The following is a 27,977-nucleotide window of genomic DNA, read 5'->3' as shown; positions in this document are numbered from 1 at the left end:
ACCATTCTTTGTATGTTTACCCAAAGTCTTAGAGGTTGTTAGTTTTTGTAAATACAAGTGTGAATTTGTTTTCCACCATTTCTGGAACATTTTCTTTGACCTTTATTCAAAAGCACTTCCCCCAAGTGCTCTGCTTATGAATAATGAAGGATGTGTTTATGAAATATAACCCTACTCTGATCCACTATAATTGATAATCTAGTCCATTTTTACATCATTCACCTTAAAGATGGTGTATGCTTTAAAGAGCACAACTATTCCAAAAAGGGTCAGACTAATATTAAATTGAGGTGTTTGGGTCTTTTTTGCCAAGCCCTCAAATAGCTGTTAAAGTGCTAACATTTTGTCTGAAGCATCCTTAAAAGGGTCTCAGCATTTTAAAAACTGTAATTGGCCAAAAGACTGTTTCTCTTGCAGTCTCTCAAAACTCAGAGGACATTACTTAGTGCACACAGAAGCATATCCAAATCTTTTGACTTGTTCCCAGAGTTTTGGCTCCAATGCTGCTATGAAATAGTAGTTGATTTAGAAGAGCATTCTGGGTATTGGCATGCAAATGAACATATTGAACCTCCAACCTTACTTCAGAATTTCTAGACCCATTAGTTCTAAAACACTAGCTTTTAAACAGTACCAAGCTTTCCTCAGGCCCTGTGTGGGTCTGAAGCATGTAATCATCCTTAGGGTTGTTAGACATCTGGGGCTATGCTAATTTACACCAGTTAAGAATCTGGCCCATTTACCTGGAATTACTTTGTGTTGAAACATAGCTGATACCCATACAGCTGTTCTATTAAATCAGACTGGCCCTTGTACACTCTGCATCCTTGTCACTGATACTAAGTCCAGTTTAAATGTTTGATAGTTCTTAGGACATAGCTCAACGGCTTCCCCTAATTCTTCAGCTTTGTAGGCTTGATTTATAACAAGAAGCTGATTATCCCACTACATACTCTTGTTAAAACCACAACGCATGTATTGGAAGCAAAAGACTGCTTTAATAATAGAGCCTACCCTTATCGAGAGCACAACTGTAAAAAGGTGAGTGAAAGGTCATCAAATGTCACATTAACACGCAACAAAAAATGTTGATGGAAAATGGTGTAAAACTGAAGCAAAGATGAATTAGTCCAAACAAAAAAACAAAACAAAAACCAAAAAAGCAAAAACACATGACTCAAATGGTTTAAATCAGGGTTGGTAAACAAACCAAAAAAGTGTGGAACCAAAAATCCGTAAATCAAAATTGGTGGTTCAGAAATTAGGCCTACTGGGGGACAAAATAATGAGAAGCTGGGCCGTTCCACCCATCATTCCCTTTAGAGGTTCTAAAAATAAAATAACACACTCCACTACACCTTGGGGGGAAATGACAGGTCCTAATCTTGGTGGAGAGGGACTAAGATGACACCATCACCTCTACTAGCTCCAGCTGCATCCCAACCACCACCTGGGATGTTAAACTTTCTCTCCTCCCCCTGTGTTCTTTTTCTTCTCTACCTTATTTCTTTTCTTTCCTATTACTCTTTTTCCTTCTGTCTAATAAAGTCTGGCTCAGCCAACCGGGACTGTATATTTTGCAACACTGCTGTAAGCCTGTGACAAAAAAAGAGGGACCTAAAAGCAATGCCCTAATCAATCTGCTGCTGGCACACGTTTGCCAGGTCTCAAAGTGGCTGATGAGACTGTGTGCTGGGTCTATGTTTTTCCAGCTGCGAAAGTCAACACCAGAGACAGAAGCTGCATTTTCTACCTTGGCGGTTCTTTTCTCGTGTTTGTCATGTTTTGTTTTCTAGGAAACAGGACCAGATTAACAGCAGGAACAGCTCCAGCCCATCTCAACTAACTTCTTCTCTTTCCCCCCAAAAGGGACAATTATAGTCTTTAATTCCATCTAAAATACTCACCAAAGAAGGTGCTTTTTCCTCTAAAAACTCTCAATTTTAAAAAAAGGAATATTCCTAAACTGAAAGTGTTATTTGATACTTTATTTCAAATGTTTTAATTGATTTTCCTTCTTTTCTGAATCTTTAATAAAAGGCTAAAAGGATTTTTACAAGCTCTGTGTAAGCTCAAAAACACTTGTCTCTTTCACCAACAGAAGTTGGTCCAATAAAAGATATTACCTAAAGCTTAGAGACACAAATTGGGTAGGTAAGAACAAAACAAACAAACAAAAAAAAACCAGGAGTGTGAAATATCGAGACAAATTGCGTCCTGACCAAACATTGAGCGGGACGTGGGACAAACGCCTAAAAATCGGAACAGTCACGATTTTATCAGGACGTCTGGTCACCCTAAACTACAGGGTTCTGTTTGGGGAGAATTGCAGATAAAGGCCTGGAAGGGGTGCCCACAGAAAGCCTTGAAGAGCAATCTCAGGTGTGGCTCACCCCTGAACAGTAACAGGCCTATGCAGGCCCAGGGTGGGAGAGGGTGCTTTGGCGCTAGAGTCTCTGGGCTTGTCTAAGGGTACAATACGCAGTGTCTCCCTAGTGAAGATGTGGTATATACAGGCAAAATAAATTATTTTGTTATAGTTAAACCACCTCCCCAAACTATATGAGCAAAAGGACTCTATGCAAAGCTAGCCCAACAATATCCTATGTTACTTTGGGGTGTGATTCCCCCCACCACCACCACCACCACCCCCCCAACCAACATAGCTGTACTAGCAAAACTTTGTAGTGTAGGCCTGGCAGTAGGCGGATAGAGGTTGTAATGCCTCATTAATTCTCTGCTCCTGGTCTTTTGTTTGGGTATAGATTTCCATATGTACATTTTGGAACAGGACAGAGTCCAAGGGTGAAATTCTAGCCCCATTGAAGTCAAGGGGAGTTCTGCCATTGAGTTCAATGGGGCCAGGATTTTTACCTCAAGATTTCTTGGGGGTGGACTATGATGATGATTTCCTTTTGTCTTGTGACAGATTTCTTATTTCTGCTTGGATGAGGAAGTGTTCTGACCAGGATTTTAGGGTGGGAAGGAGCACTTCTTGTGCTATTTATATCTACTTTCAGGCCACTTGTAGAGTGCAGAGTATGGCTCTGTAAGTGTGTGGGCATACAGTGGTTACCTGTGAGAAACCGAAGGTAGAATGTTTGGACAGAAGGTTTGGGGCTATTGCATCAGAGAGGCAGGGCCGGCTCCAGGCAAAAGTGAAGGAAGCAGGTGCCTGGGGTGGCCAATAGAAAGGGGCAGCAGTCCATCCATTGTTGGGGCAGCAGGTCTGGGTTGGCGGCGGCTGCTCAATCGGTCCACTTCAGTCTTCGGCGGCGAGTCCTTCACTCCGTCTTCCTCTTCAGCAGCACTTCGGCGGCAGCCCAATCGGTTTTTTTTTTTATTTTCCTTTTTTTTGGCCACTTGGTGGGGGGGGGGAAGCTGGAGCCAGCCCTGCAGAGAGGTCAGTGGCATAGACAGTGATGTCTCTTGAAATGTTAGATCTTGTGAACCTCCTCACCCCACCAGAAACCATCTCTATCAGCATCTCTCCAAAGCCTTTGGAGACTGGAGGTTTACAGATTAGCAAGATGGTTAGGTTAGTCCTGTCTGTCAAAGTGGCATTGCAGGGCTCCTCTTACCGATTTTTATGCCAAATATATTCCATACACCCATAAGGGATATATCTTATGGAAGAGAGAAATTCTGATTGAAAGTCTGCAAATGCAATCTGGGCTCTGTCAATATGGGTTCTCTCCTTCCCATGCACCATCAGCAGTTGTGTCATCTCACCCAAACAAGAGACTGGTCTAGACATGACTAACCAAAGTATATTACATCACACACCACACCACAGTGAGCAGTAGCTAATTTTAACTAGGCAAGAATCATTCTTATTATGTGCTGGTAGTTGTTGATAGGGTGAGGAAAGAGTTATGAAACTGCATGCATGCAGAATAGGCTCAGATTCCACAATAAAAAGCATGGTACAAATGCCTAATTAGATTACATTGAGTTAAATTAAAATAGATTAGAAGGCATCTGCAAAACAAAAGGAATGATAAACAGTAATTTCTTCAAAGAACTATGAGACTATACACTAAATCAGCAAGAGGCCAGCTAGATTAGAGATGGCACTGAACCACAGTGAAACTTTGTTATATTTTCTTTCGGATGAAGAGGTCTTTACTTGAGCCACAAGTTAAACCGCCCTAACTATCAACACCAGAGGGTCTAGTTAACTTGTGTAACCATCTTTAACTAAGCAGCTATGCCATAAACAAAGTCTGAACACGTTCGCTCTCTCTCTCTACTCTCATGGCAATGGGTACCAGTGCCCCAATAAGAGGGTCTGAGTTAAACTTAGAATTTTATTACTCTTGGGATGCTCAGATAAAGCTTCAGTCCTACCAGTGCAACTCTAGCATGAGAATATATTAAACGCCACTGTTCAGGAAGGAACACAATCTTTTCATTTTGCATCATACAAGCCAACTATTAAAGCTGAGCTTAATTTTATACATTTGCATTGTACATTTATTATGGCTTTGTGGGATATTGCAAATACAATTCCTATTAGTAAGTGCTAACATGCAAATACTGGGAATTGCTGAAAACACTAAATTGGACACATACAAGCATTAACGAGAGGCCTGTAAGTATGTCCATTCATAATCTTTGTCACCTTTTCTTTACTAGCCTATTATTCAAATAATGAAGTTTCTCCTGATACATATTTCCCCACTCTTTCTGTTAAATATTCTTCTGTAGAAACTGGAACACAAAGGAGAAAGTTTCACTGAGAAGGCTTTGTTAAAATTAAAGAGCTAGTTTTTTGGAAGCTTAAAGGATATTATTGATGCTGACCAGTGAAAGTCTACAATATTTAAGTACAGATAACTTTTTACTCCCTTTGTATATTATTCTAAGGTGCCTAACATTCCTGTGGCTCTCAATAGAAAAAATAAATCTGACAAAAAAGACATTCTTGTGTCACATGTGGAAAATAGAGATGGAGATAACTTCTTCCAGAAAAAGAAGAGAGATTAACCATCTCAAAGAAAGCATATTGTCGTAGCTGAGTTTTCCTGGTCAGTCACTGAAAGAACTTGGTGCTCTAGGTGAAAGGAGATCATTGGGAACAGGTAAAGGTTGGTGGTTCCCCTATGCATTAGCTGATTCTTGGATAATAGGAAAGAATCACAGATCCACTGTGTCCCTGTTCATTTTTTAATTGGAAAGAAAGGCTCCTTATTTCAGATATATTGGTAAAGCTGCAGAAATGCTAATCTCAACCTTTGAGGAAATTGATTTGTTACACAACATACCAGTGTCTGCACACACACAGAACATGACCTAAACAATCAGACCAGATAATGTCAGATCAAAAAGGAATTTATTCAACATTAACTGCAATGTCCATTTTCAAAGTTAAAACAGTGATGACAGTGCATGCCATTGGTGGCAGCAGGTTACACACCCTCATTGTTCACCTTCACACATACCGATGGTGTAATATCTGGGACAGGAAGAAAAAAGGAACATGTCTTCCCCCCCATCATGTTACTATATCATTGATGCCTCCCTCATCAGGTCTTCTGCAGTCTCACTACTGATCCCACACAAAGGGCTTCACCTGTGGAAGGCACTATCTTGTGAATGTGATCAGTGCTCCATGTTCATGGTGGCAGTACCTACTGGTGGTAGAAACATTTCCATTATGGTGGTGGAACCAGTCCAGCACTCCATCATTGGCGCTTGACCTGGGTAGCATCAGTGATTGACTGCTGGCAGAGAGTGCTCCACATTATTTACAGTAGTTATGCTTTGTGTTAGTCATAGACTCACAGAAACATAGGGCTAAAAATAGGGTGACCAGATGAGTGAGAGAAAATATCAGGACACATGGGGAGAGGGGGAGGGGGTCCACCGGCAGAGCAACAAAAAAAAACAAAAAAAAAGCCGAGTGCTGCCAGTGGAGCAAAATATCGGGACAAATTGCGTCCTGACCAAAGATTGGTCGGGACGTGGGACAAACACCTAAATATCGGGATGGTCCCGATTTTATCAGGACGTCCGGTCACCCTAGCTAAAAAAGACCTTGAGAAGTCATCATGTCCAACCCCCTGTGCTGAGGCAGGGCCAAGTAAACCTAGACCACCCTGGCAGGTGTTTATCCAACATGTTTTATAAGAATACTCCTGGGGGAATTCCGCATCACTGCACATATGCAGAATTCATGTTCCCCACAGATTTCGTTGCTTCCCCGCAGAAAAATTACTTCTGATGGGGAAGCAAAGGGAAACCCATAACACTGGTCACGTGCCCCTCCCTGGCAGTGCAAGCAGGTTGGTTCGGGTGCCTAGAGTAGCCAGGAGATCTGTAAATCACCACTGGATGGGAGGGAGAGGGGGGCTGGGCAGTCATGCATGTGAGAGGGAGAGAGAGACTGTCCCTCTTGCTTGCTATTGTGGCATGCTTGGTGTGGAGAGGCAAGGCTTTGGATTGTTTTTGAGATAGGCATGGGGCAGAGCAGAGCAGAGCAGAATGTAGCAGCCTACCTGCTTAGTGAATTGTTCCCATTGTCTTTGTGAATTCCCCTAGGAACATAAAACAGGTATAAAAGTGTTAAGGCTCTTTTATATTGCCAGAGTTGGTATGGCGTTATACATGCTTATGGTGCTTTAGTGATTAGATGTGGTTTAAATTTTTGGACTGAAAAAAAATTCTTATCAAAATGTGCTCTGTGAACTCTTTGGTACTTACCTTTCTGGAGATGGTCAACATCCAATATAAATTGTGGGTTTCATTCCCCAGCCCTCACTTGCTCTTCAGTTGCCTATAATGCATATAGCTGCATATATTTGTTGATTAATAACTAGAAATAAAGCTACATTACTATTAGACAAAGGGGATTTGGAGACTTCCTCCAATGCTCCCCACTCCCATTTCTCCATCCATTTTATTGTAGTTAAATAAATTACCAAAATAATTGAAACTGTCATGATTATATTGCATTATTTTGACAAATAAAATGTGCAGAGTTTTAAGATATCGTGCGCAGAATTTTTTATTTTTTGGTACAGAATTCCCCCAAGAGTAAAAAGAACTTTCAGTGAAGGATATTCCACAGCTTCCTTTGGAAGCTCCTTCCAGAGCTTAACTACTCTTACAGGAGGAAAGGTTTTCTTACTATCTAACTTAAATCTCCTTTGTTACAGATTAAGTCCATTACTTCTGGTCCTACCTTCAGAGAACATGGAGAACAATAGATCACTGTCTTCTTTATAATAAACTTTAACATAGCTCAAGACTTGTCAGGTCTTCCCTCACCTTTCTTTTCTCAAGGCAAAACATACACAGGTGTTTTTAAACCTTTGCTCATTAGGTCATGTTTTCTAAACCTATCATCATTTTTGTTGCTCCTTTGAACTCTCTCCAGTTTGTCCACATTTTTCCTCAAGGGTGGTGTCCAGAATTGCACACAGTACTCCAGCTGAGGCATCACCAGTACCAAGTAGAGTGAGACAATTACCTTCCACATCTTGTATACGACACTTCTGTTAATACATTCCAGAATGGTATTAGCCTTTTTTGCAGCTGCATCTCATTTATTCCTATTCAGTTTGTGATCCACTATAACCTCCAGATCCTATTCAGCCTGACCACCATCTAGCCAGTTATTCCCTAGTTTGTAGCTGTGCATTTGATTTTTCCTTCCTAACTGAAGTACTTTGACTTTGCACTTGTGTTTATTGAATTTCATCTTGCTGAATTCAAACCAATTTGTCAAGGTCATTTTGAATTCTAAGATGTCCTCCAAAGTACTCGCAACCCTTCCCAGCTTGATGTCATCTGCAGATTTTATAAGCATATTATCCACTCTGTAATCCAACCCAACGATATTGAATAGTAGTGGAGCCGGGACTGACCCCTCTGGGGCCCCACTAAATTCCCTGTCAAACTGGGAGAGTGTCATTCATAACTACTCGGATTACTGTATTTCAACCAATTGTACATCTACCTTACAGTCATTTAATGTAGGCCACATTTCCCTAGTTTGCTTTGAGAATGTCATGAAGGACTGTGTCAAAAGCCTTACTAGGAGAAGTAGTTCCTGATGTTGATAGTAGAGGGACTCCATGCTGACTGCTGCATTTGGCATTTCCTAGTTAGAGTTCTGTATTGGATGGCAGGTGGGTTTTCCTTTATTCGTCTGTCATGCCCAAATCCTCCCTCAGGCAAACTCCTATAGACTAGTGAGTTCTGTCTGAATAAAGACTGAGTACTTCATGATCTGGGCTTTAGTGCTTTTAAAAGCTATGAAAGACAGTCTTTGTTTGCCAATACATTATTTGGCATAAGTATTGATTGGACTATATTTTTATGTTTTGTTGTTTTCTTTAAACATGGATTCTTATTACCCAAGAGGAGGACACTTGGGATTATTTTCTCTTTTTTTTTTGCGCTTGACGTTTTTTTTAAAACCAGTTTTCATTGTGCACCTTTTGCATTCACTTTGAGCTGCTTTTAACAGATTCCATCATTTTTGAGTGCTTTTGGCTTTTCTTTTGCATCTTTATCAAGTTGCTTTTTCCAGAGCGGACTGTGCTTTGGGGTTTTGTCCCTGGTTCTTCCCTTTTCTTTTGCAGTATTTTGAAGTATAAATTTGCGTTTCTTATACAGTCACACAGCTTTTGATTTTATTGTGTTTTTCATGACTCCTGATGTTGCCTTTTTATTGGACCTTGAAAGATAATTCATAATATCAAAAGTATGTTATACTGTACAAAAATGAAGTTCTCTGTGATTGGAATTCACTCCCTCCCTCCCCCCCCCCATTTTTTTTTTTTTTTTGCTATGGATTGATACTCCCTAGGAATTTATTTCAAAATTTCTTTTTATCATCTTGCTGGACTGATGTTTCTTTTCAACAAAGGAGAACACTGTGCTACCAGCCAGAACAAGTGACATAACATGAAGAGGAGGAGAAAAAAAATACCAAGTCATGCTAAAAAGGAGAAGCAATGAAGCTGAAATAGAATAGGGAGAGAGGCTTAACCTGCACTAAGTTGCAAGAAAGAAGGGGCTGAAATGGAGCTGTAATTGAAAGGACAGCAAGGAGTGGGCTATATGAGATAATTAAGTAGACCAAGAAAGACTGAATGAGAGAAACAAACAGAATTGAACTAGAAGAATTTAGAATATGTGCCTGGTCACTTTTTAGCTTGGCCCATTATCCATACTCAATTTTCACCTCTTTATCTCTGCCTAGTTCTAGTCTCCATATAATCACTTTCCATTTTCAATTCAGCTTAGTTTATCCCTTTTCTTTTCCAGTTCTTCAGTTTAGCACAGCTGTTCTCCTTTTCTTCCCTGTCCATATTTATCTCTGCCCTATTTCAAGCCAAGCCTGTCATGAGAAGACTCATGGGAGGCAAATGTCCTATCCTGCACACTCCCAAGTTGGCACACCATTCGAGAACATGAGGCACATTTTAGAGAAGTGCATGCATGAAGTACATAAAGATATGCCAACATTTGAAATTTCAGGCACCTGTGTTTGAAAGTGCTGGACATACTGTGCAATACTTGGATACAGTACCTCCACAAGGCAAAACGGCTGGAGCCATGTTGACAGGACTTCTCCTAGCAGAAGCTGATTTTCAAGCCCCCCCTCAAAGGGTTGACAGGCTCTGCTCAGAAGCTATTACCACCTCAGGGGACAGTATTATCTCCCAAGTATACAGTATTGCCTCTAGAGTTGTGGGAAGGATAATGAACCTGCATCTCCTGCTGGTCCTTCCCCATTTGTGCATCTCCAGGCCCATGGAGAGCTGTCTCCAAGGAACAGAGGTTACAGCATCACAAAGGCAGCTGATTAATGCCCTCTCCCTCTGCTTTCCGCACAGACAAGGCGGAGAAGGCACAATCTGGCTTGTTTTAAGGAGTGTTTTTACACACACACACGTGTGAATTTGATTCATATGAATGTAAAAAATTAACACAACTTAAAGCTAGGCGCCCTGCCATATTCTAAATACAGCCATCAATGACTGGTGACTGTTTCAGATGATAACCCATATTCTGCCTGTCTCACTCACATGTGCAGTCTCATTGGCTTCCATGGGACCATTTATGTGAGTAAGGCAAGCAAGAGGTTTTTCTCAGTAGCTGACTCTTCAATCTTCTTCATGCTGCTGGGAAAACCCAACATCTGCAGAGAGAACCGGCTGGGTCAGGGGAAGTGCACTCTGCATTCACAAGGAGGGGACATTAGAATATCAAACAGAGCCTACAATAATACAGTATACTGTGCAATCCCAGTTACTGGGAATTGGCATTCTAGCGCTCTTCAATTTGAGACAACAGAACGGGGGGGGGGGGGGGATGAAATCAGTGAAACAAAGCAGTTTGAACTGAAACAAACTGAAGGTCAGCTGCTTTGTATAACCATTCCCTTGCAAAAAATCACTGAGAAGCTGTTAATTAGAGATTCATCTTTAAAAGATATGCCTCGAGAGTTCTCGCCACATTAGCCTTTTTGGCATCCAAGCGATAAAAAGAATCCATTTCTGAAGGACCACTCCATAATTATAAAAAATAAAGCATTTCTGGTAGATAACTGATAAATATGCTATCAGCTGAACGAAGGTTGACATCCCAAACTATGACAAATTCATGACATGGTTGATATATCAGTAATTGCCATCCTAACACTCAGGAGACCATAAAAAGGAGATGTGTTGAAATAGAAGAGGAATACATAATTTCAGTGTAAGTACTCCTCCTCCATTTCTTCAGTGAACCATTGCCACAAGATTTGCCAACAAAACAATTTACGGTAATCTTTCAGTGTCTAAAGGAAGTTCTCCTGTTCTTCTGTCAAAAAATAAAAACTTCCATTGGCCAAAGACAGATATTGGCTATAAATTATATATTTTATCTCCAGGAGCAGAAACAGAAGTATTTGGGAAGAAATAGTATAGATTTAGTAGAAAGTAAAAAGACTCCGCATTTGAAGTGCACTGCTTTCTAGGCAAAAATAGGATTTTCTAAATCCCCTGAAAGAAATATCTCCTAGCACGTTTAATATTGTTCAGTGGGAGCCATTTTATTTCCTTGTTTATTTAAAACTATGGGAGCTGAGGGAAGCTTTTGGGGCTGAACCATGAGCTAGGCTGCATATCCATGCAGGGGAGTGATTGACATAGCAGCCTCTTTCCTCCCTACATGGGTTACCCACATGGGCACATGCTGATGGGCTCTCATCATGTCTCCCTCCTGCGGAGGTGAGAGAGGAGTGGGCTGGCAGCGGTAGGGAGTAGGTGGAGCCAAAGCTCCACCCTTTAGAAACCAGCGGGGAGGATGAAGTAAATTGTGCCATCAAAAAGGCTGACCCAATTTTCTTCCCCACTGGAGCAAAGGGGAAGCGAGTACTAGACTGCGACTCTCAGAGGATGTTTTTAATTCGACTAGGTCTTGGATTTTTGTTCCTCTGTCTTAATGAATAACAGCTACCATTCTGGTGAGCACCACTGAAAACGTATTTAAGTTAGCCCCAAATCCAGCAAAGCGCTTTCTTTAAGCATGCAAGTAACCTCACTGATGTCAATGGAATAGTCACATTTTTCACGTCAAGCACATGCTTAAATGCCTTGCTGAATTGGGACCATGTAGCCTGACCCCCGATGGGAGAGCTGCATACCCATAACCTCCTTTGACACCAATGGAATGAGCATGTGCTCAGTACCTCAGTGAACAGTAACAGTCCATTTCAACCAGAGAGCCCAATGCTGGATACAAACTGGGCTCACCTGGAATAGGCACAAAACAAAAAATAGGCTGAATTGGAAAGAGAAAAGTGCTGAATGGATTGAACTCTGAAGTAGTGGGAGCAAATTGGAGAAGGGCATAGGAGGAAACTGGAGAAGAGTAGGAAGGGAATGTTTAAATTAAAGCTACAGATAATAGGGAGGAGAAAGTGAACCCCAAAGTGGGCTTACTTGTAGACAGAAAAGATGGTCTATTCTGGACAGGGGAAAATAAGAACATGGGCTAGCTTAGAAAGTGAAAAATAGTGAACTAGGGTAAACTGGAAAGTTACACTGTGTAGCTGTCTGGGAAACATATAGGGCTCATCCTGGCACCAAGAGCCAAAGCTGCAGAGAGGACAGATGTGGAGAGACACTTTGGCATCTGAGGGATTCTACCTGCAACACACATAAGCAACTATACTGGTAGCACTTGTGGAAAGTGCTGAGGAACAGGGCTTCTTTAGAGCTGCAGCATGCACTGCCACCCCTCAGTCCCCTCCCCCCGTCTTACTGTGTGCTACCTGCTATGGAATCAAGACCATAGCCTGCTCCCTTTCAAGTGTTAGCACCACTGGTAGCAGGATACTACCTTTGTCTTTGTGCGCAGGGAGTGAAAAGCAGAGATCATGGCTTCCCCTGCACAAATGATGAAGAGAGCGCCTGGCATCTTCCCCTGACATACCACATTCACATGTGGCTAGCCACAGCCTTGTCCATAATGCAACAGAAATTAAACTAAGAAAGTAAAATGCAAAGATAAAGGGTTGAATTAAAATAATCTATGAGTCAGACGGGAGCTCGGTCAGGTGCAAGATGTACAAAAGCCTTTGTGCACTGGTATTCGTTAAACAGTGCTGTAGGTACAATGTGACAGAAACACAGTGTGGTGTGATGTGCTGTCGCCATTAAGATAGAATGTGAAGGATGCATTCAGAAAATATAGTCACACAACTTCAAATTAAGGGAATACATGTGAAGCCAGCCTGAGCAGAGAATCTTCTTCCTTTCTTTGGAATATGCTGACATTAATTGCACTAATCAAACCAGCTCCTACCTATTTTAATTTAGGAACACCATCCTTTGCAAGACAGAATTTCATTATGGAATAATAAACTAGTCCACTTCACCATCCACATCCCACCGTATCCCCAAGGTTATACTTGCAGCATCTTCCAGCTTACTTGGAATCCATTAAATAAAGCAAGCATTAAACATTCTTAAATGGTAAAAAAAAAAAAAAAAAAAAGTCATAAAATTATAATTCTGTGCTTGACCTACAGTTCTATAGTACTCATTTATCTTTCCAGCTGCTAGGCTGTAACCAATGGGCTTTAGCTGGCTGCATCACAACTGCTATTAACATACAGAAGTCGTGTGTCAAAAGCCCATGTATTCGGTAGCTGACCTCGGGCAGTGATTTCCAATCTGTGGTCCACAGACCCCTGAGGGTCCACAGACCATGTGAAAGATTTCCAAAGGGGTCCGCACCACCATTCAAAATGTTTAGGCCCAGGGAATCTGAGCATGTACATCTTACTCACATTTTAAAAATACTTGGAGCCTGATTTTCTTCTCTGTTCCACCAGTTTTATACTGGTGCCACTCTACTGAAATTAATATAGGTTTACTGTAAGTGCACTTCTGTAAACTTCCCCATGCACTAACACACAAAGGAAAAAATTTGAAACTCTTAACTTTAGTGGAAGTTAGTGTGCTGAGATCTGCCAACATTATTTTCATAAGCCTTTATTCTTCAAACTGCTAGCACCTTTTGAAGAGGTACTTTTATACTATGTACAGTTTTTATTCCATCTTCGACATGAGCAATTTACATATTATATATTGCATACACACAAAAGTTACTGCACTTTTTCTATCCAAGACAAGGCCATATATAGTTGTCATTACTTTAGGGATATTTTTCCTTCTCTTGCTTTATGGAATACACGGTATCAGATATCTCTTGCACATGTTGAAATATAGATAGATTTATCAAAGTATTGAAAAAATGGGCAATGTTAGGGCTGTGGAACAGCTATCATAGCACATCCTCCACATACTTGTGTGCACCTCTGTGCATGTACACCATAAATGCAAAAATAAAAGTATACACGGTGCTAGCGGTGGGACACTTGTGGGTTTCTACTGGTCAGTAGACATCAGATGCTACATACAACTCTATACGCCCCAATATTGGGTGTGGCTTGTTTTTCATTTCCAGCAACAACATTGCTGCCTCTTCTGGAGCAAGAATAATTTCTGAAGCAACAGGAAAATTCTTAGAGTACTGATAAGAGCCTGAAATTCAGAAGAAGCAAGATGTCTTCCCATCTGTCTTTCAGAGACAGGAGTGTCACAGCATATATTCACACTCCTCCTGCACAGGAAATCCCATCCACTAGTTCTCTAACCATTCCCAGTTCCAACACGTATATAGCTCAGATAAATTCCCACGAGATGCGCAAGCAGAGTCGACAGGAGAGTGGCAGCAGTCAACTCACCGCAGTGAAGACACCATGGTGAGTAGGTCTAAGTACATCAACTTCAGCTACGTTATTCACGTAGCTGAATTTCCATAACTTAGATCGATTCCCACCCAACCCCCCCAGTGTAAACCAGGCCATAGATGCACCATTTAGAGTAACACAGTAGTTTGGACTAGACAGAATAAATTGAATATTGGGTAAACTGAAGCTGTGGGCTCCCGAACTGAAAGGCTCTTCTGGGGTACCCAGATATAGTCACACTGCCCCGATGGGACTAATGAATGAGCAGAGTCATAGTACAAAGATGCATTGGTGATGATGCAGAACTCCCAGTGATACCTTCCCCCTCCATTCAGACTCACATCTCTGACTGATCTCTCTGCCTGGAAGGTCCACCATCACATCAAGCTAAACATGACGCAAAGTGAACTCCTTATCTTTTCTCCCTAGCCTTCCTCCCCCCACCCACATTTTGATCACCACTGCCAATTCAGCCATCCTCAGGTTTGCAAACAGTGTTATTTTCAACTCTGCTCTCTTTACTCCTGAACAATACTTTTGCTACATCCTACTATTTCTTCATCTCCAAAATCTGCCAATTCCTTTCCACCTGTACTGCAGCACTTTCTATACCAACTCAAAAAATATACACAGAGATATTCATTGTGTTTGGTTCCACAGAAGTATCAATAGATAGTTATATACAAGCTCCTGATAGATCCTGAAATTCTACAATACCTGAAAGGCAATTTTCAACAGAGATAAACTGAAGAAATACAAATGAATATGCAGACATTGCCCAAGGAAGTAATTCTGGCCGGGAGGAGGAACACAAGAAAGACCAAATATCTTCTGAATTGTTACCACCTACAGAACCACTCTCAGCCCTTAATAGCTAATGTTTATACTGCTGGTTACAAAAGATAGTTGCTCTACTACTACTACAGCACTTGTGAGATAATATTATGAACAATATTTTTTTAAACATAAAAACCCACCATAATCTGCTGTTGCAGAAAAAGAGCAACTGGCCTTGACTCCAGATTATCCCATTGCCCAAGACAAAATAAGTATGTTGTTGACCTAGTTTGTGGACTCAACAGTTTTGAAACTACATTGGAAATACTTTTTCATATTACATATCCATATACCACCTCACGGATATTCGTTGTCAATATATTACATGGTTGTATGAAGTGGTTATGGGGTTTGTATGATCTGGAAAGCTCTGGTCATTCACATAACAGATATGTAGGCCAATGGTCAAATGGGGGGAGGGGGCAGGGGGGAAATAGACTAAAAGGTCAATATGAATTTGATCCTGCAAATCTTTATGCATCTGAGTAATCCCTGACCCATGCAAGCAGACCTACTGAAGTCAATGAAACTGTCTGTGTGTTTAAGGGCAGCAGGACTGGCCTATACATCTGCAACACCATTCTAGGAAATACTTTAAGAAATCTACATCAGGACCTCCTGTCCTCTTTTTCTCTATGAAAAACAACTGGCAAAATTTCATAACTGAGAATCTGGCCGAATACCCTACGAGAGGTAAATGGTCACTTTCAGGCCATATCTTCTCCTGAATCCTGAGCCCTGGCTTCTTTGCCTTTAGTAGCGAAGAACCAGCATTCTATATACACACTTAAAGACAGAAGCTATATTTCAATTCATGGGCCTCAGCTAAAGTCCACTGAAGTCAACAGAAAGACTCCTAGTGACTTCAGTGGGCTTTGGAGCAGGCCTTGTATGTACTTTTGGACAGCAAATGGGCCTTTTACAGGTAACATGGATGTCCGGTGTGCTTCAGAACCTTCCATCACTGGCAGCTTGGCAGTCGCCATAGCTAGAACCCAGTTAATATTTTACCAAACCCTATTGTGTGTTATATATTGAGTGGTAAATGAAGTTCACCATTGTTAAGTGCAGTGATATGCACTTTGGAGGAGAAAATTTAAACTGCTCATTCACCTTACTGGGAAATAAATTAACTGTATCAGCCCAGGAGGGACCTGGGCATCACTGCAGGCAGCTCTGTTAATACCTCTGCTCTCTACGTGCAGCTGTGGTCAAAAAAAATCTAAGATGTTCAGCTGTATAACAAATGAGATGGCAAATATGGAATATATTATAATACCGTTATCTAATCAATGCAGCCTCATCTGGAATACTGGAGCAGAACAGGTCACTCCATCTCAAAAATGATATCCCAGAAGTAGGGGAGGTTCTGAGCATGATCAAGGCCCTGGAAAAACTCCCACGTAGAAAGGCTGAAAAGACTGGGATTGTTCACTTTTGAAAGATGAATGAGAACGGGGGACATGATCAATGTTTATAAAATAATGAATAGGATAGAGAAGGTAGCTCAGGAGGCTTCAAATATTCCCAAGCCAAAAGGGACCATTGTAATCATCTAGTCTGCCCTCCTGTACAACACAGGCCATAAAACTTCCCCAAAATAATTCCTTTTGAATTAGAGCATACCTTTTTAAAAGATGATGGAGGGGAAGCCAGGCCAAATTTGAACAATTCTGTGACTCCACATGCCATGTTGCAATGTGCAAATTGAAGCAGATGCAGCCCCATGTGACTGAAGCCACAGGTGCTATTGCTAGCAGCAAGGAGAGTTTTTTGTTCTGTATGATCTATTTCATTTTCTTTTGTGTTATTTCATATTTGCAAAAGCTACAGGGCTCTATTAAGAATAAAATATCACTCCCCTAGGCAGGCTTCCCCTGGGATTTGATCTCAGGACTTCTGGCACCATAAGCAAAAGCCATGTCACTATACTACATGTCCACTTTACCAATCTATTCTCCGTGTCTCATAATACAAGAACAAAAAGAAAAATCAACCAAATAAAAGGTAGAAAAAATCAAAATCAATAAGAGGAAATACTTTTTCCACACAACATGTAATTAGACTGTGGAACTCCTGGCCTCAGTGGTTTTCTGTGGCAAAAAAAATTTAAGAAAAAGAGAATGGACATTTATAACAGGAATATCCAGAGTTATCAGAATTATTCACATTCTGGAAGGGATATTAAACTTCATATGTCAGGAGTTAAGTCAATTTCTAACTATGAGAGACCAGGATGAAAGTTAATGTCCGTGGTTGGCCATGTCTGCCTATTGCACCTCAAGTCTGTTCCAATATGGTAATTCCATTGTTCTTTCTGTATTATGGTAGCATCTGAAGACCCCAACCAAGATCAAGACCTCATTGTACAATTATAGAATAAGAGACACTCCCTGCCCTGAAGAGTTTCTCAAGATAACTATTGAGTGCTGTCTGTAAATTTCCTTCCCAGCTCTACATGTCTGTCTGATGCTAGAGCCATTCTTATCCAAAGACATCAACGTCTAGTGAGGGTTTGAGACAAGAAAGCCCACTCCCAGAGGAAAATGACACAAACAATGACTTGCAGCATCTGTGACCTCTGCCTTTCTGAAGAAGGGAAATGTTTGATGATGGAGGGTTTATATATTTGACATTTTGAACTCAGCTAAATTTAACTAATTAAAAAGTATCCACCCCCTCTCTAGGATGCAGTTCTAAAGCAGTGGAAGGATGTGATCAAGGATGCTAGGGGTGCTGCCGTACCCCCAGGCTTGAAGTGGTTTCCATCATATCCAGGGTTTACAATTTGGTTCAATTGCTCTCAGCACCCCCCCTATACAAGTTGTTCCAGCACCTCTGGATGTGATGACAGCAAAGCACCCCAATTAACTCATCTACAGAGACTCCAGCAGAAGATACAATAAACCAGGGGTTGACAACCTGCAGCTCTTCAGAAGTTAATACGCGGCTCCTTGTATAGGCACCGACTCCGGGGCTGGAGCTAAAGGCGCCAACTTTCCAGTGTGCCGGGGGGTGCTCACTGCTCAACCCCTGGCTCTGCCACAGGCCCTGCCCCCACTCCACCCCTTCCCACCCCCTCCCCTCAGCCTGCAGTGCCCTCGCTTCTCCCCCCCCCAAAAAAAAAGTTTCCTGCATGCCACGAAACAGCTGATCAGGAGGTGTGGATCAGCGGGGCTGCCAGTGGGTGGGAGGCACTGGGAGCGGTGGGGGAGCTGATGGGGGGCTGCTGACATATTACTGTGGCTCTTTGGCAATGTACATTGTTAAATTCTGGCTCCTTCTCAGGCTCAGGTTGGCCACCCCTGCAATAAACTCATCTTGGGCATGACAAGAGACATGTAACACAGATCTGCACAGTTCTCTACAGTGGGATAAACACTGCTACCAACCCCAGCCACAACAAGTCTTGGGGGAACAGTGGAGGGGGAGTTTAAGGGCTTCAGTCAAGAGTTCAAAGAGAAAACTAGCGAGCTGGCATCTGTTTGTGTTTATTTTGGGGCATGCCTACTCCATTCACAGGAAGGCCTGATACTCTCATTGCAGGTGAGATGCACCTGAGGCAGGTATCACTATTTGGGCATTTAAAGGATTGTAGCCTTTATTGGTTATGGTACAAGTTGGAGACCTCTCTAAACACACTGAGTGTTTGGGGGTGGGGCTGTTCTTTTTCCTTCTGTGCTGAGTACTAGGTGTTGCTTAGAAATAAAAGTATTTCCCTATAATTGGCCATCCCACATACCCAGTTCAGGGCAAAGGAACTTTGTTTCATTTTCCTTAAAACAATGGGGCCTCTTTCACTGCAGGTGAGTGATAATACATTAAACCAGCTCTGCACGGAGGCTTCATGACAAAGACAACGTCTCCTTTGCATAAGCCAGTTTTCGCATGCTGCCCCGAACCGGGAAAGGCCAGAGAACCTACAGGGGCTGCAACTTTCCTGTGATCATCTGCAGGGTTAAGCATCTACAGTTCTGGCCCTGGCTGCTGGAATCCCTGCGGGGGATGAAAGTGGGAAACACCAGCCTCAGTCTGCAAGCGGGGTGGATGTGGGAGAGCACTCATTCGCAGGATGAGAACTGGGTCTCTTATAGAATCACAGAGCTGGAAGGGACCTCGACAGGTCATCTAGTCCAGTCCCCTGCACTCAAGGGAGGACTAAGTATCATCATTCTAGACCATCCCTGACAGGTGTTTGTCCAACCTGCTCTTAAAAATCCCCAATGATGGGGATTCCACAACCTCCCTAGGCAATTTATTCCAGTGCTTAGCCACCCTGACAGAAAGTTTTTCCTAATGTTCAACCTAAACTGCCCTTGCTTCAATTTAAGCCCATTACTTCTTGTCCTATCCTCAGAGGTTAAGAATAATTATTCTTCTCCCTCCTCGTAACAAGCTTTTATATAATTGAAAACGTATGTCCCCTCTCAGTCTTCTGTTCTCCAGATTAAGCAAACCCAATTTTTCCAATCTTCCCTCATAAGTCATGTTTTCTAGACCTTTCAATCATTTTTGTTGCTCTTCTCTGGACTTTCTCCAATTTGTTCACATCTTCCCTGAAATGTGGTGCCCAGAACTGGACACAATACTCCAGTTGAGGCCTAATCAGCGTGGAAGAATTACTTCTCGTCTTGCTTACAATGCTCCTGCTAATACATCCCAGAATAATGTTTGCCTTTTTTTTTTTGGGCAACATCGTTACACTGTTGACTCATATTTAGCTTGTGATCCACTATGACCCCCAGATCCAGAGGTGAAAGTAAGCCTGTACGGTCCGGCAAGAGCTGGTACGCCGTGCCGGACTGGACGAGCTTCCCCGGTGGTGATTTAAAGGGCCAAGGGCTGCAGGGACCCCTGGGCCCTTTAAATCACCGCCGGAGCTCCAGCAGCCAGGCTCAGGTGGAGATTTAAAGGGCAAGGCTCCGGCCACTGCGGGAAGCCCCGGGCCCTTTAAAGTATCGCCGCCGGAGCTCGAGCAGCAGGGCTCAGGCAGTGCTTTAAAGGGCCCAGAGCTCCGCGGCGGCCTTAACCCCAGGGCTCCCAGCCACCTCTGCAGCTGGTAGCTCCAGGGTGATTTAAAGGCCCAGGAGCTCCCAGCCACAGCTGGAGCCCCAGGGCCTTTACATCTTTAAAGGCCCCACTTCTTCCGGTTGAGGCCATGCCTCTACTCAGGACTCCCAGCAAGTCCTTTCAGTTATTTTCACCCCTGCCCAGATCCCTTTCTGCAGTGCTCCTTCCTAGGCAGTCATTTCCCATGGTGTATGTGTGCAACTGATTGTTCCTTCCTAAGGGACCTACTTTGCATTTGTCCTTATTGAATTTCAGCCTATTTACTTCAGAGCATTTCTCCAGATCCTTTTGAATTTTAATCCTACCCTCCAAAGCACTTGCAACCCCTCCCAGCTTGGTATCGCCCCGGGCTCTGTGCCATTATCTTTCCTACCCCAGGGTCCGTTCTAGCGGAACTTCGGGACACTCGCAAACTCTGCCCCGCGGCGGTACTGGCGGTTCCCCCTGGAGCTGTCGTCGTAACAGACACAGGACGCTGCGCCCGTGGCGGAGTAACTCAGGCACCCACTCCTGTAGCAGTCGGTCGGTCCGAGTGTTTTACACACTGACCAGGTGTGAACGGGGCCCACACCCCGCCGGGCTCCTGCCAAACGCCGGACGGGCCGTGGCATTTCGGGGTGCGCCCACTGCGCCCCCCAAAGCACCGACCCGAGCCGAGCAAACACCGCCCGCGCAACGCTACCCCCGAGGGGCCGGCGGGAGCTGCCGCGGATCCAGGCGGCTCCCGGGAGAGGCCCCCGGAGCCGGCCCGAGGGAGAGTTTGCGGGACGCGGAGGGGCCGCTAGAACCCGGGGTTGGACGCACGTCGCCCCGAAGCTGCCCCCGGCCCGTGGACACGGGAACAGCCGCGCCCGTTAGCGGCGGCTCTTCCCTTGGCGAGCACGAGAAACGCCCCGCACCCGCCCCCGCCCCGGGAGCCCGCAGACCCGCCCCCGCCTCTTACCTGTTGCGACTCCAGCGTCGCCCTCCGTCTCCGCCGGCCGTGAACGCGGGGGCTGGTGCGGGGTCTGTCTCCAAGCCGGAGCTCGCTGCGGGTTCTCCGGGTGCCTCCTGCGGAGAGAGCGGGCGGCCGAGGCGCAGCCTGGCTGCCTGTGTAAATACAGACGCTCCGCGACCCAAAACACCGACGCTGGCCGAGACTCCCCTCCCAGGCCTCTGCTCGGGGGAAGCTGCTCGCCGAGGTGCCCTTCCACACCCGGAGAGCACGGGCGGCGTCGGCGCGAGCGTTCACACGGCCCCGCCCTTCCTTTGATCCCGGAGCAGGCAGCCCTGGTGGCCGTCAGAGTCCTACTGAGAGTGGAGCTGGGAGACCTCCGTTGTAGCGGGCTGGCAAACTACATGGACAGCGCACCCGGGCTAGGAAGGAGTTGCGCCTTGGAAATCGGCCCCCAACCCGTGAAATACTTTGCGCGCATATTCTTCCAGAACCAAGTTTGTGAGGCTTCGGAGCAAACTTGCTGGGGGGGGGAGGGAGCAGAGAGGAAGTGATATGGTGCAATACGGGATATATAGATTAACCGTTCAGGGAGTTAATTGCGTTGGACTTTTTCATTTAAACAAAATCTGCTCTCGTACCAGAGCGATTCGTTTATATATCCACATGTATTGTTCATACAAGCGGAGTTGGTTTGTTTCTCCCCTTCTCCCCCCCCCAAAAAAAACCTAATTAACGGTGTGTGGATTTTTTTGAATTCCCTTACATCTGTGTAATTATAATCACATTAGAAATCAATCAGCTCTGGTCATTACCATTAGCGATATGGCTCATAAACCGAACACGTCATGCTAATTAGCTGAATGAAACATAAGTTCTTGTTGTGTAAACTGATGCTCAACTCTAATCAGCGCTAAATTCAATCAAGACGTTACTTACAGCAATTGAAAATATATTAAAGGCTCTTAAAAAGTGCGAACTGTTCCATTCGAGCCTTCTAAGTGCCAACCACAGGCAAACCGGATCCGTAATGAAGTAGGTGTGGGGGGCTTGTGTAAACAGAAAGGTGTAATCTCTGTAGGGGCGGGGAAATCAGCAGTTTCGCTTCGTAGGCTCTCCCCAACCAATTCAGGGGAGTGTGTGAATTAGAAAAGAAAAGACATCACTGAGACCCGTGTGAACGGAGAGGATGACCGCTCTCAAACGTGATCAGTGTCTTCCAGTTCAGGGCCTTTCTTCCGTCTATGATGATGTAAAATATAGCACTGGATTTAACAAAATAAATCACCTGCGCCGCCTCCCCCCGGATGTGACTATCCAGTCACCCATATTAAAATGCCAGGCGTGTCCAGGGTGCCCTACCTTGGGATCGCAGCGCTGGGGATGGTCTCGTGAAAGGGGAGCCTGAACACGTCCCGTGATTTCATCCGCTAGGCTGCTTTGAGCCTTGGCCTGACGCTCTCCCCGGGCAGCCCTTGGGCATGAGAGACCTGGGGTTTTGCCTGAATCGGGGCTGCGGGACAAGCCCTGCCGCCAGAAAGCCCAAGACTCCAGTTTCTGGGAGCCAGGCAGCCACTGCCCTGGTGGAAGCGTCTCCCCGTGGGGCTCACGGGTTCAGTTCGCGTCTCACACACAAACGTCCCCTCGAGACGCGCCTGCAGAAACCACCCTCCGCCCCCGGCACGTGCTGAGGGTGCCAGAAGTGGGGGGAATCCGAAATGAACGCGCCCCCTATTTTGTGGGGGTTTGCTCGTCGAGCCTGAACTTCAGGGCCCTTGGCGGCCCCGGACCACGCGCGGGCGTGGGAACGTAACGATCTCCTCGCTCTGAAATCGGTTCCATTTTCCACACTAGAATGATGGACGTTGCCTCCTCATGCCAATTTCTGGTCCGCCTGCAGGTGGGCAGCAGAGGCCAGTGAGCAGAAGAGCAGGTGATGCTGTGGCACTGCTGGTGATTAGCAATGGCGGTTGTTATGAGCGGTAGAGAGGAGACACACCGCCCCACCAAGGGGATTCCTGGACCCTCCCGCGCAGGGCCGGCTTTAGGAAGTGCGGGGCCCAATTCGAACAGTTTCCACGGCCCCGGTAGGGATAACTTTAAAAAAAACCCACCGACACGTGTTTAAAAAAAAATATATATAATAAAAAATACGTGGGGCTTGTACTCACCGGGCGGTGCTCCGAGGAGTCTTGGGCGGCACTTCAGTGGTGGGTCCTTCACTTGATCCAGGTCTTCAGCAGCACTGAAGGACCCACCGAAGTGCCGCTGAAGACCCGAAGTGCCATCGGATGAGTAAAAATTTAAAAAGGTGCCTCTAGCCAGGGAAGGGCTTCTCACTGGGCGCGGGGCCCTCTTAGGCGCGGGGCGATTTGGGAGAATTGGTGGAATAGGCCTAAAGCCGGCCCTGCTCCCGCGCGGAGCGCTTGTCTCCCTCTGTCAGAGATGGAGGCACAAGGCTCGCCCCTTTGCATTGCTTCCCAGGTCCAGCCAATGCTGCTCGCAGTCCGATGGCAAAAGGCCCCTCACCCTAACCAGCTGTTCAGCTAGAGAGTGCCGGAGCCCTGCTAGGGACAAAGCTCTGCCCTGCGGCAGCTGCAGACCCCCCCGTCCCTACACACGGCCTGTTAAAACAGGAGCAAGCAGAAAGCTGTGGGCTGAACTCGTACACTGTTCCCAGTTACTACCGGTGTAGCTCGTGTGTAGCTAGTTACACAATTTCAACGCAAAGTATGCCGGGGTGGTGCGCTGATGTTAAAGGAAAAGGCAGACAACTGAAGTCTAATAAAATCCTAGGAGGTTAAGCTCTGCGGTCAACCACATATTCTCGGGCCTGTGTAAGAAGCGCAGGTTTAAATCCCGAGCTGGGGTTTTAGAGCTTGTTTTCTTGTTCTTAATGATTCTAAATTGTCAAAGCCCTGCAGCTAAAGAGCCGCGGCAGGAGCAGTGACCTGCTTTACGCTCCCAGACATCTACTGAACCAAATTCATTCTTGCACTTTTTAGCAGGATGCGGGGGGGGCGGGGAGAGATCAGCCGCCTACCACCTCCGCACAGTGAAGTAGCCAACGATGACCTCCTTTCTCCACGCCGGGCGGGAGCGCAAGGTTCGATCCCATTGTTAACTGTGGCTTGGTGTCTAATGTTAGGGGTTTTAATCTAGTCGCGTGCGTCTTCAGTAAATTAAACCCAGTCTCTAGCTGTCTAATAAAGAGTAGTAATTAGCCCTAATGGCAGCGCTGCCGCGAGATGGAACTGAGTAATTCAGAAGGGTTCACAAAAGTTGAGCTCCTTGTTCAAACGCTGACTCGGGCTTCCGATACAGTTCCTCCCGGGGTGTTCTTGCATACCACGCTGTCTCCCTTAAAGGGACCCTTCGGTTTCTGTGAGGGGAGCTACCTGCACGTTCTAGAAAGTTAGTGGGTAAAGTGCACAGAACTTTTACACATCAGACCAGCTGAAGATGGCGATTTATCCTGAGGCGAATGTTAACAGGGAGCCGAGTTTGTAATCTAACGCTCTTAGCAAAATCCAGTGCGGAAGGATTCGCCTTTGCCTGCGTTAACTAGGATCAAGTGAAATCAAACGATCTGAAGGGGTGTTTAAATAAACTAATTTCAGTGCAACTCGCTGAGCCCTTTGCAAGAAAATGATTGATGTCTGCCAAAGAGTTAAAGGGGGTGATCAGCGGTTTGTGGGACTCAAAGCACAAGGAAGAAATATTTTAGGACTCGGTAACTGATAGGAAAAAAGATGCACCAAGCCTAATAAATTAAAAAAAACCCCAAAGGCTTCCCTTTACTCTGTGTGACCTGCAGAGGAATGCAACACTTAAACGCTTGTGCTTGGTATTTATGCCATAATGTTTGCACATAGAATTCACGTGAATATTTCCTGGGTGGGAGTAAATATTGGTTGAATTCTTACAGGGGATTTTCCCCCGACTTTAACAGAATGTATCATCGGTAGGAGCTTAAGTAGCAGGAAGAGGGAGGTGTATGGGGCGGAGGGTGTACAGGGAGTACTTTGTGTACTGCAGAGTGAAGGCACCTTTCCTTCTGTATGTCCAGCCCAGAATGCAGATTGTATTGAAGACATTCCATTGCTTACCTTACCTGTCACACACACCCAGGGAGTCACGTTTCTGGGTGAGCTAAGCTGCCAGGAAACACCTCTCTTGATTTAAAAGGGGATTTGAAATCAGGGTGACAGGTTAAAGTGGGTTCGTATCCCCTTCATAAAGATAGCAAATGAGCTCAGACGAGCTGTTCCTTAGGGCCCTCGCTCTGCGGGGCGGGGGTGGCCCTGGAGCTGATCGCAGAACTATAGGCTCACAAATCGGGTGCACCGTGAGCTCTCCACAATCAACACACACACACGCTCATTGTACGGGGCGCGGAATTCAATGCAGAGAACAATCAAATGAACTCTCATAAAAAAGTGTCTTCAGGGTCTGGATATAGCGGACCACTTGCTTCTATGAAAATACTTCTCGTGTATAACTTGTAAATAAAAGCTTAGCTGTAGGGGTTTATTCTTGTTATTATTCCTTTGCTGCTGACCCGGGCTGAGACTGGTTCTCAAAGCATCTTCATACCTCTGCTGCAAAAAAAACCCTATCCGTTAGATCAAATCCAAAATATTATTCCAGTGTTAAATAATTCAGCAGTTATACCTAACACTGGGAGAGCCCCGGTACTGAACCTGGAAAATGTTCTCTTCCCATTGGGTTGTATTTAAAACTTACAGTTCTTCAATATAGTTTGTTAAAGGACCAAAGAACCCACCCACCCCCAAAGGGAAATGATGATGTAAACATTAAGAGTTTCCTCATTGAAAGACCAATGGGAAACCCACAATAATACTATACGATGCTCACGAAAACGTAAAGGATTCATGCCCAATTCTCCCACCTTTTTAATGACTGGGCCATAAATCTGAAAGATACAAACTCCTTATAATTTAATTCAATTGCTGAGGAGAAAAAGTTCTTCGAGCCGCACAACTGCTTTTCTAACATGAATGTGATCTTAAACGTGGTGACAGATCCATACACCATATGCCGACTACTGCCCCTTGACTGCTATAACAACAAGCTGATAGAAAGGAAAATCATCGTGAAGGCTGGCACACATCCTTACCTAGTTGTGCCCAGAACGTGCAAGGGTCATAGCATGTTGTTTCACGCGTGCACGGCTTGACACAATCAGCGATGGCGAGCTTTTCTTTCCAAAGATACTGGTGTCTGTCAGTGCCATGACCCTAATATTGCTCACACACCGTTTCCTCCTGCTCATTAGATATAATTGTGTTTAAACAAAAGCTTCTATCCCACATACCCAGTTTGTTCTCCTGGGAGGAGAGCTTTGCCTGTTGGTTAGATTCGAGCACAGCTCAGGAAATGTATTTAGCTCTGCCCTGGCTCGCGGTGAGAGGGTTTAGCCAAGTCACCTAATCGCGCTGTAGCTACTTGCCTTAGCTGTGAAATGAACTTTGACTGTTCTCAATAAATACAACTGATTGGGCAGGGCGAGCAAATGAAACAATTATCGCAGGAAACCAGCACATCATAGGACCACAACAAGGAGAACCGCCTGAGACTCCAGGCTCACCCAATCAACCCTAACTGCCCAGCTGTCCCTGGGTATAGTTCCTTCCCTTAGCTTGAGAGCCAGCACAGAACTGGGGTTCTCTCACTTTTGATGGTTGTATGTTATTTAGGGGCGAAATGCTGAACTAAGAAATAATGTTACGGAAAAGAGATTGAGCTAATCGAGCCAATCAAAATTTGTACTCGGTTTATATTTGTCCCTGTCGCCCCTCCCCATATACTAGCTAAAGCTGAACAGTGGGAACCGAAATACTTCTTTCCAGGTCGTGCCAGCCTTTCCGCGCCCTGATGAGCTGGTGCAGTCTGAGCCCTCCTCAGACTAACCTCAAATCTCATCTTCAGAAAAAAAAGATGTTTCTCAAACCAGACAAATTAATTTGCCACTTACTTGATTCTTTGGTGGCTTACATCTAAAGCGATACTGTATAATGAATGACGGACATGATGGTAATGCATATAATTAGTGTGATTTTGCACGCTAGTATCATTTATCATCTAATGGCTCTCAGAGGACATGCAGCAGTTTAAGATATATAGCGGCCAGACAGCACGCGCTTCATCACAAGCTGGCTGATCGACACGGCAGCATTACGGCTTAATGGGACAACTGGTGTCAGGAGAATGAGCAGGATTTAGCACGAGATACCAGGGCCCAGATCCGCAGAGGCATTTAGGCTCCTAACTTCTATTGATGTAAATGGAAGTTAGGAGCCTAAATACCGTTATGGCTCTGGACCGACCTGCCTTTTCTTTATAATTCAAAATACAATTGCTATAGCTTGAGCAGATGGACAATTATAAGTAAGTGTGATGATGTATGGATGGTGATAGGAGTTTGGAGAGTAGATAGTATGTCCTGAGGACTATGACCTAGAATCTGGTTTCTAGTCCTACTAACCAGTAGGTGGGATTCACAAAGGTATTTAAGCTCCTAACTCCCCTTGATTTAGTGATTAAACGCAAGACACATTTAGCCAATCCTGCCAATGAGGGAGTGTATATGGTCTCTGTTTTCAAGGGCCATTTTCCACTTGACATCTAGTCAATTAAAAAAGAGAGAGAGAGAATTCCAAGTAGTTTCGGGTACTACAGTTGATTTTACAATCACATTTATTTAAAATGTTCTTCTCTCCCCTGCTGCAGTGTGTTCCCCCCCCACACACACACGCACAAACAGAAGGGAAGCGTTGCCAGACTGTGTAGGGCAAAGTCTGAGCTGTCTATACAAAAAAGTGTTGTCAAATGCACAAAGTACAAAAATCA

General features: G+C 44.6%; 1 long non-coding RNA gene across 4 annotated transcripts in view; it reads right to left on the bottom strand.

The window, feature by feature from the left end:
* LOC123349263 overlaps positions 1–21,636 on the bottom strand; it is a 60,392-nt gene extending 38,756 nt beyond the window's left edge. For all 4 annotated transcript variants that reach the window (XR_006573442.1, XR_006573440.1, XR_006573439.1 and 1 more), the window contains exon 1: positions 21,114–21,636. This is a non-coding gene — a long non-coding RNA (uncharacterized LOC123349263). The remainder of the gene's footprint in view (positions 1–21,113) is intronic.
* Between the last annotated feature and the right edge of the window lie 6,341 nt (positions 21,637–27,977).

Source organism: Mauremys mutica, chromosome 14 (genome assembly GCF_020497125.1).
Source record: "Mauremys mutica isolate MM-2020 ecotype Southern chromosome 14, ASM2049712v1, whole genome shotgun sequence".
Classification (NCBI taxonomy): domain Eukaryota; kingdom Metazoa; phylum Chordata; order Testudines; family Geoemydidae; genus Mauremys; species Mauremys mutica.
This window is presented reverse-complemented; position numbering and strand designations above follow the sequence as displayed.